The 17,472-nt window shown below is 46.2% G+C and overlaps 1 protein-coding gene and 1 long non-coding RNA gene across 2 annotated transcripts in view; one reads left to right on the top strand and one right to left on the bottom strand.

The window, feature by feature from the left end:
- Positions 1 to 1,342, bottom strand: part of LOC122920881 (alpha-1,3-mannosyl-glycoprotein 4-beta-N-acetylglucosaminyltransferase C-like) — a 42,299-nt gene extending 40,957 nt beyond the window's left edge. The window contains exon 1 of the mRNA XM_044270683.1: positions 1,300 to 1,342. The gene's annotated coding sequence lies outside the window, so the exon portion shown is untranslated. The remainder of the gene's footprint in view (positions 1 to 1,299) is intronic.
- Positions 1 to 17,472, top strand: part of LOC122920885 — a 68,943-nt gene that overhangs the window by 20,885 nt on the left and 30,586 nt on the right. The window lies entirely within an intron of this gene.

The raw sequence follows: 17,472 nt of genomic DNA, 5'->3' as shown, positions 1-17,472 counted from the left end.
CAGTACTCCACAGTATTTATTATTGATGAATTAGACTCGGCGTATTGCTATTAGTCTGCCCTCTGGTGGTTCTTTTTCAGTACGACAGGTTCATATTCACTTAGACTGGTCGAATTAGTTTGCGCATGATAAGTCGCTCGTCTCCAGGAAAGTGTGACTATAATCGCCCAAAAAGAAAAATTCACCAGCCCTGGAGTGGAGTCAAAATTAGAATGTTTTTGTGACAAATTCAGGCCCAAAAAAAAGGCGCACCTACATGAATAGATCGGGGAAAAACTTGCAAAAGTTAGAAAACTTCTGAATTAGTCTAAAAAATAAAAATAGGCGAACAAGACAAAAGCCTCTAAAACAGGCGCAATTACAGTAGTTCAGATGCAGCCGAGCTAAACGTGACGGTTAAAGGGGTTGGCCGGGCTTTTACTATTGATGACCTATCCTCGGGGTGGCAATAAAACCATAACTACATTTACAATGGATTTTGTCACGAGATAACCAAGGCGTCATGTGTCAGAGTCACGTTCACGTATGCGTGACTGTTCACTTCAATGGGGCTGCAAAAAAACAGAAATTACTCTGTGTCCTTATATCCTACTATTCTCTGCATTACGGACAAGGCTAGGACTGTTCTATTATGGGCTGTTCCGTTCCCCAAAATGTGGAATGCACGCGGCCAGAATCTCCGTTTTGCAGATCCACAATTTGTGGACCACAAAACATCCAGCGGTCGTGTGCATGAGCCCGAGGCTTCAGGTAGAACCTGGATGACGCTCACCTCGAGGGAGGATGTTCCACGCAGGGTAATGACTCCACCGTGACGCGTCCGCGTCAGCCTTGCCTTTCAGTTCTGGATCGTGCACGTTGTGCTTTCTCACAAGCGATTAGCAGAACAATTTGTTTCTACATCACGCAGTCTTTTAGAGCGTTAGGACCAGATTCAGTGATACATATTTAACCCCAACCCTAAATTTCTTACACCCTCCACTGTAAAATCACATGGCGCGGCAGACACAGTCACAGGAACCATCGGCAAAAAGCCAAAGATGGGACATTATGGGGAAATGCTATTCAGAACATAATAAAATAGTTCCAATTGCCCTCATCCACCCCTAAATCAGCGAAACCTGCAAAATGACTGTGAAAAGTTGGGTCTCCTCTCAGCCCCCTCTAGATATTACCTGAAACTTCAAGTATTTGCCTTCTGCACAGTCATTAGACAGATAGGATTGTCACAGGGATCAGATCCAGGGACACCATTACCATACAACCTGTACCCTGGAAGGTCTCAAACAATGCACTTACCACCCGGCAGATACAATGTGACGCTGCGATCCTCCGACTGGACGAGACACTGAATGAATGACGTGCGGAGGCGTAGCTGCTTATAACCTCTGGGCTCGCCCCTCCCCCATAGTAATTTATTTCACTACTAAATACTGCAGCTGAGATTAGCCTGTGCATGGAGGCAATTGTGCAAGAAGCTTCTCAAGGGGTAGGTTCCCAAACTGCAACATTTCTAATGTAATTTGTATTTAAAATATGTAAGATCTCTGCTTGCAGTGAATTGCTACACTCAGAAATTGAAACTTATTTTGATCTAATACTTCACAGCTGAGCATTTGCTACAACTGTATCCAGTCTTGAGTTTCATAAAACTAAACAGTTTGTACCGTAGATTAATAGATTTTATCTGCACTGATACATTGTAGGGAACTATATACCATTTAACAAAGATTTAGCAGTAGAGATATGATCAAAGTGGTATCCCTATCTCAGACATTGATGTCAGATAGGTACAGGTCCCACCTCTGCAGTACCCCAGAACAAGGTACTTGCAAATTGTTCTTGATTTTGTTATTTAATCTGTTCTTGCTTTGTATGTATTTCCAGAAGCTGTCTGTAGGTGGCATTGTTTAGTTAATTATGCCCTGACTCAGCAGAGGGAATTGGCTTTCCCCTCTGAGTTGAGCTCTGCCTGCTGTTCAGGGCAGATGCTAGTTCAGCTCCAGGAGAAACATCGTTTCTGAACAATGCCTGAGGAAAAACTGGAGAAGACCTTCATAAACTGTCCTGGATCAGAAAGCCGTACGTGCGAGCAAGGTATTTGCTGTTTATGACATTGACTTGTCTGATTTTGGAAGGATTAACAGTTAACAGCACCTTTCACACTTATTGTTTGGCCGACTGTTTGACGATTTGCATCCCAAATGGGATATTATGCGTAGCATTGGGGTGATATTGGAGGAGGCACTGCAAAATTTCATCATAGATGATGGTTTGTACCAATATCTTACGGTGCCCCACCCTATCACCCCAATGCTATACATACTCCCCAAGATCCATAAGAGATTGATTGATCCACCGGGCCGACCGATTGTTTCTGGCAGGGGCTCGGTTTTCAATCCATTGTCTGTCTTTCTGGACAAGTTATTGCAGGTCCGGGCGACCTCCGCCCCATCCTATATCAAGGATACTGGGCATTTTCTTTCTAAATTACAGGATTTACAACTGCCCGCCCAATTTTTGTTGGTCAGTTTCGATGTAGTATCTTTATACACATCGATTGACCATACATATGGGTTAGATGTCGTCGATGTGGCCCTGTCCGACATGGGACTCTCCCCGGGTGTGTGCCGATTTGTCCTCCGCCTTCTGGAGGTGGTCCTGAAGAGGAGTTATTTCCTCTTCGGGGACACCTTCTACCAGCAGCAGCGGGGTGTGGCTATGGGGTCCAATGTGGCCCCCACCTACGCTAACATCTTTATGGCTGCGGTGGAGGACAAACTTGTGTATCGCTCCCCTTTTTTTGGGAGAGTCCTGTGTTGGTGGCGCTACATCGACGACATCTTTATGATCTGGACAGGCACAAGAGATGAACTTGACGAGTTTCATCTTCATTTGAATGCGGGTGTCCCGGACCTGCAATTCACTATTACTGTTTCTTCTAGTGAGTTGCAGTTCCTAGATGTGCGGGTCTATGTTATGGAGGGTTTTTTAGCTACGGACCTCTATCGGAAGCCCACTGACCGCAACACCTTACTCATGCATGATAGCTATCACCCACACAGAATGCTTGACTCGCTCCCATGGAGTCAACTCCTACGAGTGAAGAGAATTGTTTCAGACCAAAACACGTGTGCGCAGAGGATTGACACGATGTGCACACGTTTCTTGGAACGGGGTTACCCGAAACCCCTACTCACCCAAACCAAACGCAGGGTGAGGCTGGTTGACAGGTGCACCGCACTACGGAAGTCAGAAAGGATGACCCCCGAGACTAGGGTTCCGTTTGTGTCCATCTACGGCCGGGATAGTGGCAACATTGCTAACATCCTTAGAAAGGAATGGCATATACTCCAACGGGGATTGCCAGATATAGAAGAGTTTAGATCCCCGCCGATGATGGCATACAGACGGAACCCTAGTCTCCGTGATAGACTTGTTAAATCCGATGTAGGTGGGCAGTCACCTTCACAAAAACTGCTTGCACCACGCAAAAACGGGACTTATCCATGTTTATCTTGCTGTAATTGTGGTAACGTTCTCAAAGGTGAATCTTTCTCCCACCCGTATAGTGGGAAGAAATATAAAATCAAGGGCTATTACACCTGCAGGTCACGGGATGTGATCTATGCTATCCAGTGCCCTTGCAGCCTTATCTATGTGGGGGAGACCACTATGGAGATTAGAGAACGCATTAACAAACACAAGAGTACCATACGCAAGATGAACATGGATAAGCCCGTTGCGAAACATTTCGTGGAAGCGGGGCATTCTGTTAACCAGCTTCGCTTTAGAGTTATTGATGGTGTGGGGCCATTACGGAGAGGGGGTGACAGGGATGCGATATTAAGGAAGAAGGAACTCAAATGGATCTACACACTGAAATCCCTACAGCCATTTGGTTTAAATTTAGAGTTTAATGTGGCTGGTATCAGTTAAAGATCGGACATTTTTTCAATACACTTGATTTCATATCCCTCTTCTGTTACAGTATTTTTGCTATTTTTTGCTATGTACTTTTAATTATGTGTTCTAACCACACCGCTCTATAGTACCATAATGATTGTTGTGGACTTTGTCATACACAGTTGTATGTGATATCACCCACTAGTTGGCACCTATGTTTAGTGAGTACGCTATTTGTTATTAACATCTGGTGTTTCTCACTTCTTCAGTATGTTTTCTGTACCCGTTTGGGGCACACACGCCTTTTTATATCCCCTTATTCTGCCCTGGCGTTAGTGATATGGGTGATGCGCTTTGATATGTCTTATTGCTGTGCTCCTGATAGGCGCCTCTTGCACGCTGTTTATGTACAACAGCGGTGCGATCGCCCTCTGCACACAGCCCCATTTGGACCCTCATGCATATTCCAATTTGGCGTGCCAGGTGGGAGTGGTTTGGTGATATTCGCCGGCCGCCGCCTGATGACGTATGCGGTCCAGCGTGGAATATGCGTCGGGGCTCATCTGGTTGCGTCATACGCACGCTGCCTTGTGGTGGCGCGTGCGATGACGCATACAGACATGCGCATTGCCAGCTATGGGACGCGGGACGGATGGCGGGGTCTTATGGGTGATGGCCTCAAATGGGTATGTTTTGTGCCAGCTGATTAGTGTGTCGGTGTATGCTGGTTTCACATACAGGTGTGTTGCATATAAATTTTTAATCCTATTGGTTACTTAGCGGTGTGGGTGGACTTATGAATAGCTATTTATAGGCTGTGATTTTTAGTGATTGCTATGCTTGACAAAGGCTAACATTAGCCGAAACGTTGCTGCGAAATGCTTTTTTATGACCTGTTATGAGGAGTGTTCCTGAATAAAGAAACCTTTGGTGAGACGCTGCTGTGGCTTTCCTATTTTTCTACATGCCATTGGACCGCTTTGGATCTGCGATCCCCTGCTCAGCTGCTGCGTAAACACCATTCCCTGCTCTTCAAAAGCCGTTTGTGTTGCTGCTCCTGAATATATTTATTTTATTGACGATTTGCATCCGTCAGTCCAGGAACTGCAGAGCTGATTGTGAGACTTTTTGCATGTGGATGGTTTGTAGTCTCTGGGATGCCGACCACATTTTCGAGAGTTTTTCATGTCAGTGATCATCTTGGAAAGGTTGCACAGTGTTTAGAAGAAGCTCAGGGACTACTACTAGTTATCGTCATTGCCGTTTGACTATATACTGCTATTGGGAAGAGACTGCCCTGGAATCGCCTTGGAACTTATATAATTAGGCGTAAAGAAGCTGTAAAGACACATACAAGAAAGCGCACCATAGGGGAGTACGTTCCAAATAAATATACTGGTGGATAGAACGAAAAATGGAGGCTCACCTTAGGTGGTTGTGGTAGGCACCACACTATTGTAGACTTATTAGGTACGATTGTCCTGTCGCCGGGTATGCAGCCAAAGCGTCCGATTCTTCAGGAGAAGAAGCCCAGTCTCTCCAAAGCCGGTGTAATAGCAATATGGTAGGACCGCACTTTTAGGCACAAAATCACCGGTCAGGACAGGTGTAGATATGATAAATATTTCTTCTTTAATTGGAATTGCTCATTAGATGAAGCAAGTAAAACAATGCGTTTCAGGGGTACTTGGGCCCCCTTCATCAGGTTAAGAAGCAGCATATGAATGTATTCACTGTTACATATATTTATACCCCGAAAAAGCCAGAAAAACGCACCTGTGGGCGGTTCTATGGGGAGGACACACCCTCAAGGAGTTCCAATATTTCCATAATTTGTGACAAACTCATATCATAAAATCCCATAAATACAAGAACATAATACCTACATCCATCTTTTATTGATAAAAACGCCTAAAAATGGGGTAAATGAGGGAAAATAAGTATTTTTTAATGCAGGTCACGTGATCGCAATCTCGACGATCGCGTGGCCTTTCTCGTTGGTATGGCCTATGGGAGGCAGGGAGAGATGAGCACATGATTAATTAGTCACGTGACCGCCTTGCCTCTAGTGGTCATGGGGAGGATATACAAATGTTGTGCCCAGACGCGCTCCTTGCCGGGCGAGTCACGTGATCGCTGTAGTTGCGATCACCTGACTTGTTGTCATGGCGTTAGACGCTGTAGCGTCAGGTAGGGAAACCAACCTGAGTCATATTAGGAATAAGAGATACCTGAACGTGACATATATAGAGGAACCCTTATAACAGTTGCAAGAAAAAGTATGTGAACCCTTTGGAATGATGTGGATTTCTGCACAAATTGGTCATAAAATGTGATCTGATCTTCAACTAAATCACAACAATAGACAATCACAGTCTGCTTAACCTAATAACACACAAAGAGTTAAATGTTACCATGTTTTTATTGAACACATCATGTAAACAGTCACAGTGCAGGTGGAGAAAGTATGTGAACCCTTGGATTTAATAACTGGTTGAACCTCCTTTGGCAGAAATAACAGGGATGTCAGCATATGCCAGAGACTTCTGTAAGTCTTTAGCTGACACTCTAGGATTCTTCTTCCCCCTCATTGAGCAGTCTGCGCTGTGCTCTTGCAGTCATCTTTACAGGACGGCCGCTCCTAGGGAGAGTAGCAGCAATGCTGAACGTCCTCCATTTATAGACAATTTGTCTTACCGTGGACTGATGAACAGCAAGGCTTTTGGAGATACTTTTATAACCCTTTCCAGCTTTATGCAAGTCAACAATTCTTAATCGTAGGTCTTCTGAGAGCTCTTTTGTGCGAGGCATCATTCACATCAGGCAATGCTTCTTGTGAAAAGCAAACCCAGAACTGGTGTGTGTTTTATAGGGCAGCTGTAACCAACACCTCCAATCTCATCTCATTGATTGGACTCCAGTTGGCTGACACCTCACTCCATTTAGCTCTTGGAGATGTCATTAGTCTAGGGGTTCACATACTTTTCCACCTGCACTGTGAATGTTTACATGGTGTGTTCAATAAAAACATGGTAACATTTAACTCTTTGTGTGTTATTAGGTTAAGCCGACTGCGATTGTCTATTGTTGTGACTTAGATGAACCAATTTGTGCAGAAATCCATATCATTCCAAAGGGTTCACATACTTTTTCTTGCAGCTGTATATGGTTTGGTATGGTTAGACATAATTACACTATGCTGGTAAGGTTCAATATTTTTTAGCTTGATAAAATGCATACTAAAAATCCAGGAAGCTGAAAGGTGACCTGATAGGTATAAACAGTAATATTTTTTTTTTTTTATAAAATGATTTGAATAATAATTTTTAAATCATTTTTTAAAAAGATTTTTGTTATAGCAATAAGGGGATATTCTGTTATAGCATGATGGTAAATCATAATAGCCTTATGTAATAACCTTACGTTATGAATTTATTGCATAGAAATGCATGTAATAAGGCATTAAACGTAAAAGGGCGGGGGCGTTTTCCATAATAAAATAAAAAGAAAAGCAATACGGGCTTAATTAGTAAGATATTATCCTTGAAGGGATTCAGAGATTGATCTCAAATGCTTCATTAAGACCGTAGGGGCTGAGACTATTCCGTTTATAGATCCAGTACATCTCGCAATGTCTTTTGTTTGTGAAAATAGTTGTTTGGCAGATACACTGAACAAAAGTATAAACACTTTCGGTTTTGCTCCCATTTTGCAGGAGCTGAACTTAAAGATCTGAAACATTTTCTACAGACACAAAAGACCCGTTACTCTCAAATATTGTTCACAAATCTGTATAAGTCTGTGTCGGTGAGCGCTTCTCCTTTGCCGAGATAATCCATCCCACCTCACAGGTGTGGCATAGCAAGGTACTGATTAGACAGCATGAATATTGCACAGGTGTGCCTTAGACTGCCCACAATAAAAGTCCACTCTGAAATGTGCAGTTTGATCACACAGCACAATGCCACAGAAGTTGCAACGTTTGAGGGAGCGTGCAGTTGGCATGCTGACTGCAGGAATGTCTACCAGAGCTGTTGCCGTGCAATGAATGGTAATTTCTCTACCATAAGCCGTCTCCAAAGGCATTTCAGAGAATTTGGCAGTGCATCCAGCCGGCCTCACAACCGCAGACCACGTGTAACCACACCAGCCCAGGATCTCCACATCCAGCATGTTCACCTCCATGATTGTCTGAGACCAGCCACCCGGACAGCTGCAGCGACAATCGGTTTGCATAACCAAAGAATTTCTGCATAAACTGTCAGAAATCGTCTCAGGGAAGCTCATCTGCTCGTCGTCCTCATCGGCGTCTGGACCTGACTGCAGTTCGTTGTCGTAACCGACTTGAGTGGGCAAATGCTCACATTCAATGGCGTCTGGCACGTTGGAGAGGCATTCTGTTCACGGATGAGTCCTGGTTTTCACTGCTCAGGGCAGATGGCAGACGGTGTGTGGCGTCGTGGGGGTGAGCAATTTTCTGACGTCAGCGTTGTAGATAGAGTGGCCCATGGTGGTGGTGGGGTTATGGTATGGGCAGGCGTATGTTATGGACAACGAACACAGGTGCATTTTATTGATGGCATTTTGAATGCACAGAGATCCCGTGCCGAGATCCTGAGGCCCATTGTTGTGCCGTTCATCCACGACCATCACCTCATGTTGCAGCAGGATAATGCACGGCCCCATATTGCAAGGATCTGTACACAATTCCTGGAAGCTTAAAACATCCCAGTTCTTGCCTGGCAGCACACTCACCGGACATGTCGCCCATTGAGCATGCTTGGGACGCTCAGGATTGGCGTATACGACAGCGCGTTCCAGTCCCTGCCAATATTCTGCAACTTCGCACAGGAGAGGAGCGGACCAACATTCCACAGGCCACAATCAGCAACCTGATCAACTCTATGCCACGGAGATGTGTTGCACTGCGTGAGGCAAATGGTGGCCACACTAGATACTGACTGGTTTTCTCTCCCCCCCCCCCCCCCCCCAATTATTCAAAACTGTGCACATTTCAGAGTGGCATTTATTGTGGGCAGTCTAAGGCACACCTGTGCAATATTCATGCTGTCTAATCAGCACCTTGATATGCCACACCTGTGAGAGGGGATGGATTATCTCGGCAAAGGAGAAGCGCTCACTGACACAGATCTAGACAGATTTGTGAACAGTATTTGAGAGTAACGGGTCTTCTGTGTCTGTAGAAAATGTTTCAGATCTTTGAGTTCAGCTCATGCAAAATGGGGGCAAAACCGAAAGTGTTGCGTTTATACTTTTGTTCAGTGTAGTTTCACAGCACAGGCATCTAGATTGTCCACATTTTTTACTGCCTTGTTTTTGTAGGGTATCTGTATACTTGTTCATTTTCACTAGGAGCTAAAATATTCTTAAGGGTACGGGCCCTTCTTTAGGTAAGGTGGGGTGCTCACGGGATGATTTGACTTAAGATAGGGTCTTTTTTTTAGTAAGTGCCAATGTTTATTTAAGATAGATTTCACCAAACTGTGGTTCTGATTGTAAGTTGTGATAAAATTCAATGATTGCATCGTCTCTCTGGAGGTTGTTCTAGATTTGGGCAGCAGGCGATGTCCTGATGCTGGTTTTTTCGCTTCGGTGATCTCATTGGGATACCCCTTTTCTCTGAACCTTGAGTAAAGGACTTTGCTTTGTTTTTCGAAATCCCTCTCCAGGGCTCAATTCTGTCTAATTCTCTTGAGTTGACTAAATGGAATGTTCTGTTTCCATTTTATAATGTGCACTTTTGTAGTCCAGATAGCTGTTGCGGTCTACTTTTTAAAAAAAAAGGTGCGAGTCAAGATTTCGCACCCTAGTATGAAAAGCTCTAAATCAAGGTATTCTGTCCCAATATTGTGGTGGGACCCCATAAATGAAATTCCCAACTCATTGTTATTCAAATGTGACATGAATTCTTCAACACTTTCATTTTCCCCTCCAAATAACGACAGGATCATCAATGTACCTTTTAAAAGAGATGATATTGTCCGTCCAGTATTTGGTCTGGTATATGTAACTCTCCTCAAATTTACCCATAAATAAATTAGCAAAACCGGGCGTGAATCTTGTGCCCATAGCGGTGTGTGTGTGTGTGTGTGTGTGTGTATATCTATATATATATATATATATATATATATATATATATACAGGTCCTTCTAAAAAAATTAGCATATTGTGATAAAGTTCATTATTTTCTGTAATGTACTGATAAACATTAGACTTTCATATATTTTAGATTCATTACCCACAACTGAAGTAGTTCAAGCCTTTTATTGTTTTAATATTGATGATTTTGGCCACAGCTCATGAAAACCCAAAATTCCTATCTAAAAAAATTTGCATATCATGAAAAGGTTCTCTAAACGAGCTATTAACCTAATCATCTGAATCAACTAATTAACTCTAAAGACCTGCAAAAGATTCCTGAGGCTTTTAAAAATTCCCAGCCTGGTTCATTACTCAAAACCGCAATCATGGGTAAGACTGCCGACCTGACTGCTGTCCAGAAGGGCATCATTGACACCCTCAAGCAAGAGGGTAAGACACAGAAAGACCTGTCTGAGGGAATAGGCTGTTCCCAGAGTGCTGTATCAAGGCCCCTCAGTGGGAAGTCTGTGGGAAGGAAAAAGTGTGGCAGAAAACGCTGCACAACGAGAAGAGGTGACCGGACCCTGAGGAAGATTGTGGAGAAGGACCGATTCCAGACCTTGGGGGACCTGCGGAAGCAGTGGACTGAGTCTGGAGTAGAAACATCCAGAGCCCCCGTGTACAGGCATGTGCAGGAAATGGGCTACAGGTGCCGCATTCCCCAGAAACAGCGGCAGAAGCGCCTGACCTGGGCTACAGAGAAGCAGCACTGGACTGTTGCAGGTCATTCGGAAATCAAGGTGCCAGAGTCTGGAGGAAGACTGGGGAGAGGGAAATGCCAAAATGCCTGAAGTCCAGTGTCCAGTCCCCACAGTCAGTGATGGTCTGGGTGCCATGTCAGCTGCTGGTGTTGGTCCACTGTGTTTTATCAAGGGCAGGGTCAATGCAGCCGCTATCAGGAGATTTTGGAGCACTTCATGCTTCCATCTGATGAAAAGCTTTATGGAGATGAAGATGTCATTTTTCAGCACGACCTGGCACCTGCTCACAGCGCCAACACCACTGGTAACTGGTTTACTGACCATGGTATTACTGTGCTCAATTGGCCTGCCAACTCTCCTGACCTGAACCCCATAGAGAATCTGTGGGATATTGGGAAGAGAAAGTTGAGAGACGCAAGACCCAACACTCTGGATGAGCTTAAGGCCGCTATCGAAGCATCCTGGGCCTCCATAACACCTCAGCAGTGCCACAGGCTGATTGCCTCCATGCCACGCCGCATTGAAGCATCCTGGGCCTCCATAACACCTCAGCAGTGCCACAGGCTGATTGCCTCCATGCCACGCCGCTATCGAAGCATCCTGGGCCTCCATAACACCTCCGCAGTGCCACAGGCTGATGGCCTCCATGCCACGCCGCATTGAAGCATCCTGGGCCTCCATAACACCTCAGCAGTGCCACAGGCTGATTGCCTCCATGCCACGCCGCATTGAAGCCTCCTGGGCCTCCATAACACCTCAGCAGTGCCACAGGCTGATTGCCTCCATGCCACGCCGCACTGAAGCCTCCTGGGCCTCCATAACACCTCAGCAGTGCCACAGGCTGATTGCCTCCATGCCACGCCGCACTGAAGCAGTCATTTCTGCAAAAGGATTCCCCACCAAGTATTGAGTGCATAACTGAACATAATTATTTGAAGGTTGACTTTTTTTGTATTAAAAATACTTTTCTTTTATTGGTAGGATGAAATATGCTAATTTTTTTAGATTTAGAATTTTGGGTTTTCATGAGCTGTGGCCAAAATCATCAATATTAAAACAATAAAAGGCTTGAACTACTTCAGTTGTGTGTAATGAATCTAAAATATATGAAAGTCTAATGTTTATCAGCACATTACAGAAAATAATGAACTTTATCACAATATGCTTATTTTTTGAGAAGGACCTGTGTATGTATATGTGTATATATATATATATATGTATATATATATATATATATATATATATATTGTAAGGGATCGCCTCTTATTTGGGGGTCATTCTCACAGATACGACTTTAGGACACCAGGTTTCAGGTCCAAACCGTGCATTTATTGTGCACACTCCAACCAATACAGGTCATCATGAAGTCGCAGCTTCACCTAACACATGTGACATCCACATAAAATAATAAACACTCGCCCATCCAGGCTCTAACTAACACAGAGTTTCCTGACTCCCCTAAGTCCTTGTTCACACCCTGTGAACATGTGCGGCTTTCTCAGCCAATGTCCCCCAGCCTCCTGGCAGAATCACATGGGGAATCGTGGTCTCTCAACCCTCCTGGCTTGGACCACACAGACAGAGCCTCCAGGCCTCTGTCCACAGGTACCACACTCCCCCCTTGCTGACAGTCTGGGAGGTGCTTTGTGCAGCCCGATTACTTCCAGCTGGTCTCACCTGTGGTGGAATAGGGGTGTGGACTGAACTATCCACCCCTTCCTGGCCTCCAACCTGCGTGAGACCTGTCACTGTCTCACATACCCCCTTTGTTCAAGCCCGTGAGGGTGAACACCTGCATAACCACGGGAGGCTGGTGAGAGGGCATCCACCTGGCCTGGACGTGGGGAACAGCCACCCCCCCTGCTCTTTGGCTGCTCTCAATAAGAACCGGCCCGGATTGGCTTTAAAGCCACACTAAGTAACCCAGTGTCAGCGAGCACTAGCTGCCGCTGACACAGAAAATTACCGGTTCTTAGTTCACCGAGGCCAGGAACCTCGGTGACACGTACCTTCCCTTTGTTCTGCCAGACCTACGCCAGCAGAGCTTCATTTATCACTGAAACCAACATCTTGCCTAACCAAAACTGCCTAAAGGCCTCATGTGCACAGCTCATTTCCAGATACTCTCTTCCTACTTTTTCCCGAGTGATAATGATGCGCTCTCGTATATTTTTATCTCTCTCTCTTTTTAGATCCTCTGGCTCCTGTACATGCGCCTCACGTCCTTTCTTGGACTGTTCCCAGTCATGGTCATATCCCGACACTTTCTCCTTTGCTTTGCAGGGCTCCTTCAGCAGAGCATGCTTGCCCCTACTCGCTTCTTTTACGTGCATCTGGGTCACTTCTTCCTTCTTTCCAGCAGTAGTTACCCCAGCTACTATGGCAGTTTTAGAGACCTCTGCTTCTTTAGCGGCTTTTTCCACTTCGGCCGCGGCTTTGGCTCAACTTTGGTCTCTGTAGCACCTGGGGACTTCACGTCAACCAACACATCGGCCCTTAACTTTTTCAGTCTTTGTCTTCTTGAAGTGTCCAGTCTCTTTGACCGCCTTCTCATCCTTCTCGGACATGGCAGCATACACTTGCCCTGTTAACCCCTCCCCCTCTTTCTCATCGAGGCAGGAGGTACCAGGGTCTTCAGCAGACTCCTCGTCTTCTGTCATTTTCTCCAGAGGCTCACCCAGGACCCTGTTCTTATTTTGTGGAGGAGTCAGGAGATACAGGCCATTGTAATAGCCCGGATCCAAAAACTGATCGTTCACCTCCTTGTACTTCTTCCCCAGCAATCTGCTGGCTATTTGGAAGGCCCTGTATGCAGAGGGGACGTCTTCCAGGCCTAGGTTACACGCTACCACGGGTCTGTGGTCTTCGGCATCCACATCAGCCCCATCAACTGGTTTAGCAGAAGCATCTTCCATCTTCTCTGCCACAGCCAGCTCCACAGTGCCACCCTCTCCAGTCCCATTTTTAACAGGCTCTGGCTTCTTGACGTCTTCCAGAGAACGCTCCTCTTCAGGTTTCTCCAACTCATCTTTTAAGCTCATGAGATTTTCCGCCTCTGCTCTGAGTTGCTTGTTCAGCCTCTCCAATTCAGCATGCTCCTCAAACGCTTCTTCCAGGGCTCTAGCCAATGAGAGGGCCTTGGTCTCCTTTTCCCAAGCATCAGTCTCTGTTTGGTCACGTTTTTCACCATATCGAGCCGAGATGCATTTCTCTTCAGCTAGGAGCCAGTCACACTTCTCCTGTTTCTTCGCTGGATTAGACATAACTTGCTTCTGGTGGTCCAGGTCCACCATCAGATCATCCAATCCTCGCTAAAGTTTGTTCTTGGTTTTCTCCACCTTTTTGTATGTCACACGCTGTTTCTCCAGGCGCTGAACCACCAACTCCATGTTTTTCAGCAGTTTCTTTTCAGCTTTTTGCACAAGCTTGTGGGAAGTGCCCCGCTTTTGGGCCTCCGGTTCCAGCTGCTCCTTGCTCGGCTCTGCTGCAGCAGATGTAGGAGTATCACCATTCTCCTTCTTTGCCCTTTCTGAAACCTTCTTCAGTTGCTCTGTGAAGACAGCTAGTCCCGTCTCTAACGTTTCTAGGGAGCGTGAGGAGAGAGAGAGATCATCCTCCTGTTTGCAGCTGTACTGTCGTGTCAGGTCACCTACAACTGTCTGGATATGGGCTTCAGACCCTAGGCTGATGTCACCCGACTTAATTCCCATCTCGTCAGATATAACTGTCTGGTCGTTACTAGTAACCACCTTAGTTTCGCAGGACCTTGATACGGTAGCTTCACTCTCTGAGTTGCTATCGGTCACAGCACATACGTCACCTATACCGCTCGTGTCGGTATTAATTCTGACCTCTAGGGGCACCGCTGAGCTAATCCCCACCTGGGACACTTCCTTAGTAACCAACCAACATTGTGGAGACTGCACTTCCACCTCTGGCACGTGCGGTACACCCTCTAACCCGATCATATTTTCCTGCACCTTCAAACACCGAGCTGGAGCTGGGCTTTGCTCCGCACTACTTATATGCACGTCTTCAAACCTTTTGATTAAGTCATATCGCGCTTGATGAAACATAGCAGATGCAGAAAATAAAGTTTCATCATCATTTACATTTTTACCACCAGGGGGCGCTTCTCCCCTGACCACAACCTGCAACGGAAAAGATATATCACCGTCACCACATATTTCATATGACATCACATTTTCCTTATGCATTTCCGCACTTTTGTCACCATCACTTTGCACTTGACCAGCACCATTGTTTCCAATGGTCAATATTCTTTCCCCATGCAGGTCAAAGTGCAGCTCCCTTAGATCCTCACTTAAAGGGACAGGTACAGGTTCTGCAGGAGTTTCGTCACTATCTGCAGAAGGGTCTACCTTACCCCACAGCAACAAACAGATATCCCGGCCCAGCACGCCCTCATGCAGGAGCGTATCTGTAACATCAAATTCATTGTTACAAAGTCCAGAATTTCAGGCAGGACCCGAGACACTTGCTGGCGGGAGTCTAGTATGACCCCCAGCGGGATTCCCCTGATCACTAAATCGCAGGATTTCTCCCACGGGCTATACCATTTTGCAGCCATTTCCACTGATCAGTCTCTTGTACTGGGCTTCTGGCCCTTTAAATCCTGCACTGTTTGCACCACAGAAAAAAAATAAAAAAAAATAAATAATGTTCAGATTAACACCAGCAGTCTCTGCTCCTGCAAACTAGCAGGCTTCCAGCACTTCTCAGCAGGAACACATGCCCGCATCCTCCACCAATTGTAAGGGATCGCCTCTTATTTGGGGGTCATTCTCAGAGATACGACTTTAGGACACCAGGTTTCAGGTCCAAACCGTGCATTTATTGCGCACACTCCAACCAATACAGGTCATCATGAAGTCGCAGCTTCACCTAACACATGTGACATCCACATAAAATAATAAACACTCGCCCGTCCAGGCTCTAACTAACACAGAGTTTCCTGACTCCCCTAAGTCCTTGTTCACACCCTGTGAACATGTGCGGCTTTCTCAGCCAATGTCCCCCAGCCTCCTGGCTGTACAGAGCCCAGTACGCCCACTGCCTCCAGTCCAGTGTCTCAGCACACATGGGGAATCGTGGTCTCTCAGCCCTCCTGGCTTGGACCACACAGAGCCTCCAGGCCTCTGTCCACAGGTACCAGACTCCCCCCTTGCTGACACCCTGGGAGGTGCTTTGTGCAGCCCGATTACTTCCAGCTGGTCTCGCCTGTGGTGGAACAGGGGTGTGGACCGAACTATCCACCCCTTCCTTGCCTCCAACCTGCGTGAGACCTGTCACTTGTTGCCGATATACTCGGTGCACCTGTGAGGCCTGGGCCATATCGGCCAGTCTTGAGTGGGACTCGCAGACTCCTCCCTCCTCCCATTGCAAGCATGGCCACATGCTGGAGGTAACTGGTGAGTTGTTTGTGAGTCGGCCTCATGGTCCTGTAATTTGCCCACTGGCTCCTGGTATCGCCCATACGGCTCAGGTAGGAGAGTGTTAGGTCCCGGGCTACTTGAGAAACCTTGGCGCAGTGTGAAAAAACAATGTGATAAATATCAATGCGTAATTGGTACAGAATCCATGTGTACATAAAGTGTTATAAAAATATTACTGTCATTAAATGGTTAAAAACAATTATTTCAATTTATTTATGTGTGGAAAAAAAACGGAACACATGATGGTGGGCGTAAGTGAAAACGCATGCCAAGGCAACCTACACAACCCCATTGTAGATGGACCGTTGTATACGGCGTCCCCGATCCTCCAGTGCGCAGGCTCCCGGCGGTGCATCTCACCAATGTCATATAGCAGCATCCTAACTACCTTCACAGTCAGGGGAAGGATTCCATTGTCCGCAGTTCAGCCTGTGGCTTCATTGCTTAGCGATCTACCTTACATGCAGCAGCTAGTAACCAGTATTACTGATGTGCAGTTGTTTAATATGGTCCACCTACCTGCCTCCTGGTGCTGCGCTCCCAAAGTGGCAACTGATGGAGGGTCTGGACCATCAGGGGCCTCCATTCAATTAGCCCATGCGCTAGTTCCTCTGTCTGTCGGCCAGGACCCTCCATCACCGGCCATGTTGGCAGTGTAGTTCTGGGAAGGCAGGTAAGTGGACCTTCAAGTAAACACAAATTCAGTCCATTGAACGGTCTGGGATCGGCGCTGATGGAGTAATGATACCCGTTACTAGTAGGTGCTATTCCCAGCGAGGTCAGTGTATACTATGGGCAGAGGGCGACATTGGCAATATTACATTAATAATCCTATTCACGTTGTCACTTTGCTGCCAAAAAGAACAATGACCTCCCCTCCCCCCTGCAAAAAAAGAAATGAAATCTGCTGGAACCGGTTGGGTCAGTGTTGTCCACTGTACGATAGAAAGGAAGTGACTGAGTTATGATGGAGAACTGGAACCGAACGTTCTGGCATCATATTTAGGGCTCGGATTGTGCCGCCCGCCCTGGTATCCCGGCTGCCACCATCCTCCTCCCTTCATGCAGAAAATATTAAGGTGCAGCCGAGTAAACAAGTCTGAAGGCAGATGAGGAGCGCCTGTAAAGCGTGAGCCGAGAAAGAAGCGTCATGGCCGCTCAGGTGGCGCGCAGGCTCATTCACACCAGCAAAGACCCACATCGGATACACTACATTTTACCACGTTTTTTTTATTTTGTTCTTTAAA

The sequence above is a fragment of the Bufo gargarizans genome, chromosome 10 (genome assembly GCF_014858855.1).
Source record: "Bufo gargarizans isolate SCDJY-AF-19 chromosome 10, ASM1485885v1, whole genome shotgun sequence".
Classification (NCBI taxonomy): domain Eukaryota; kingdom Metazoa; phylum Chordata; class Amphibia; order Anura; family Bufonidae; genus Bufo; species Bufo gargarizans.
This window is presented reverse-complemented; position numbering and strand designations above follow the sequence as displayed.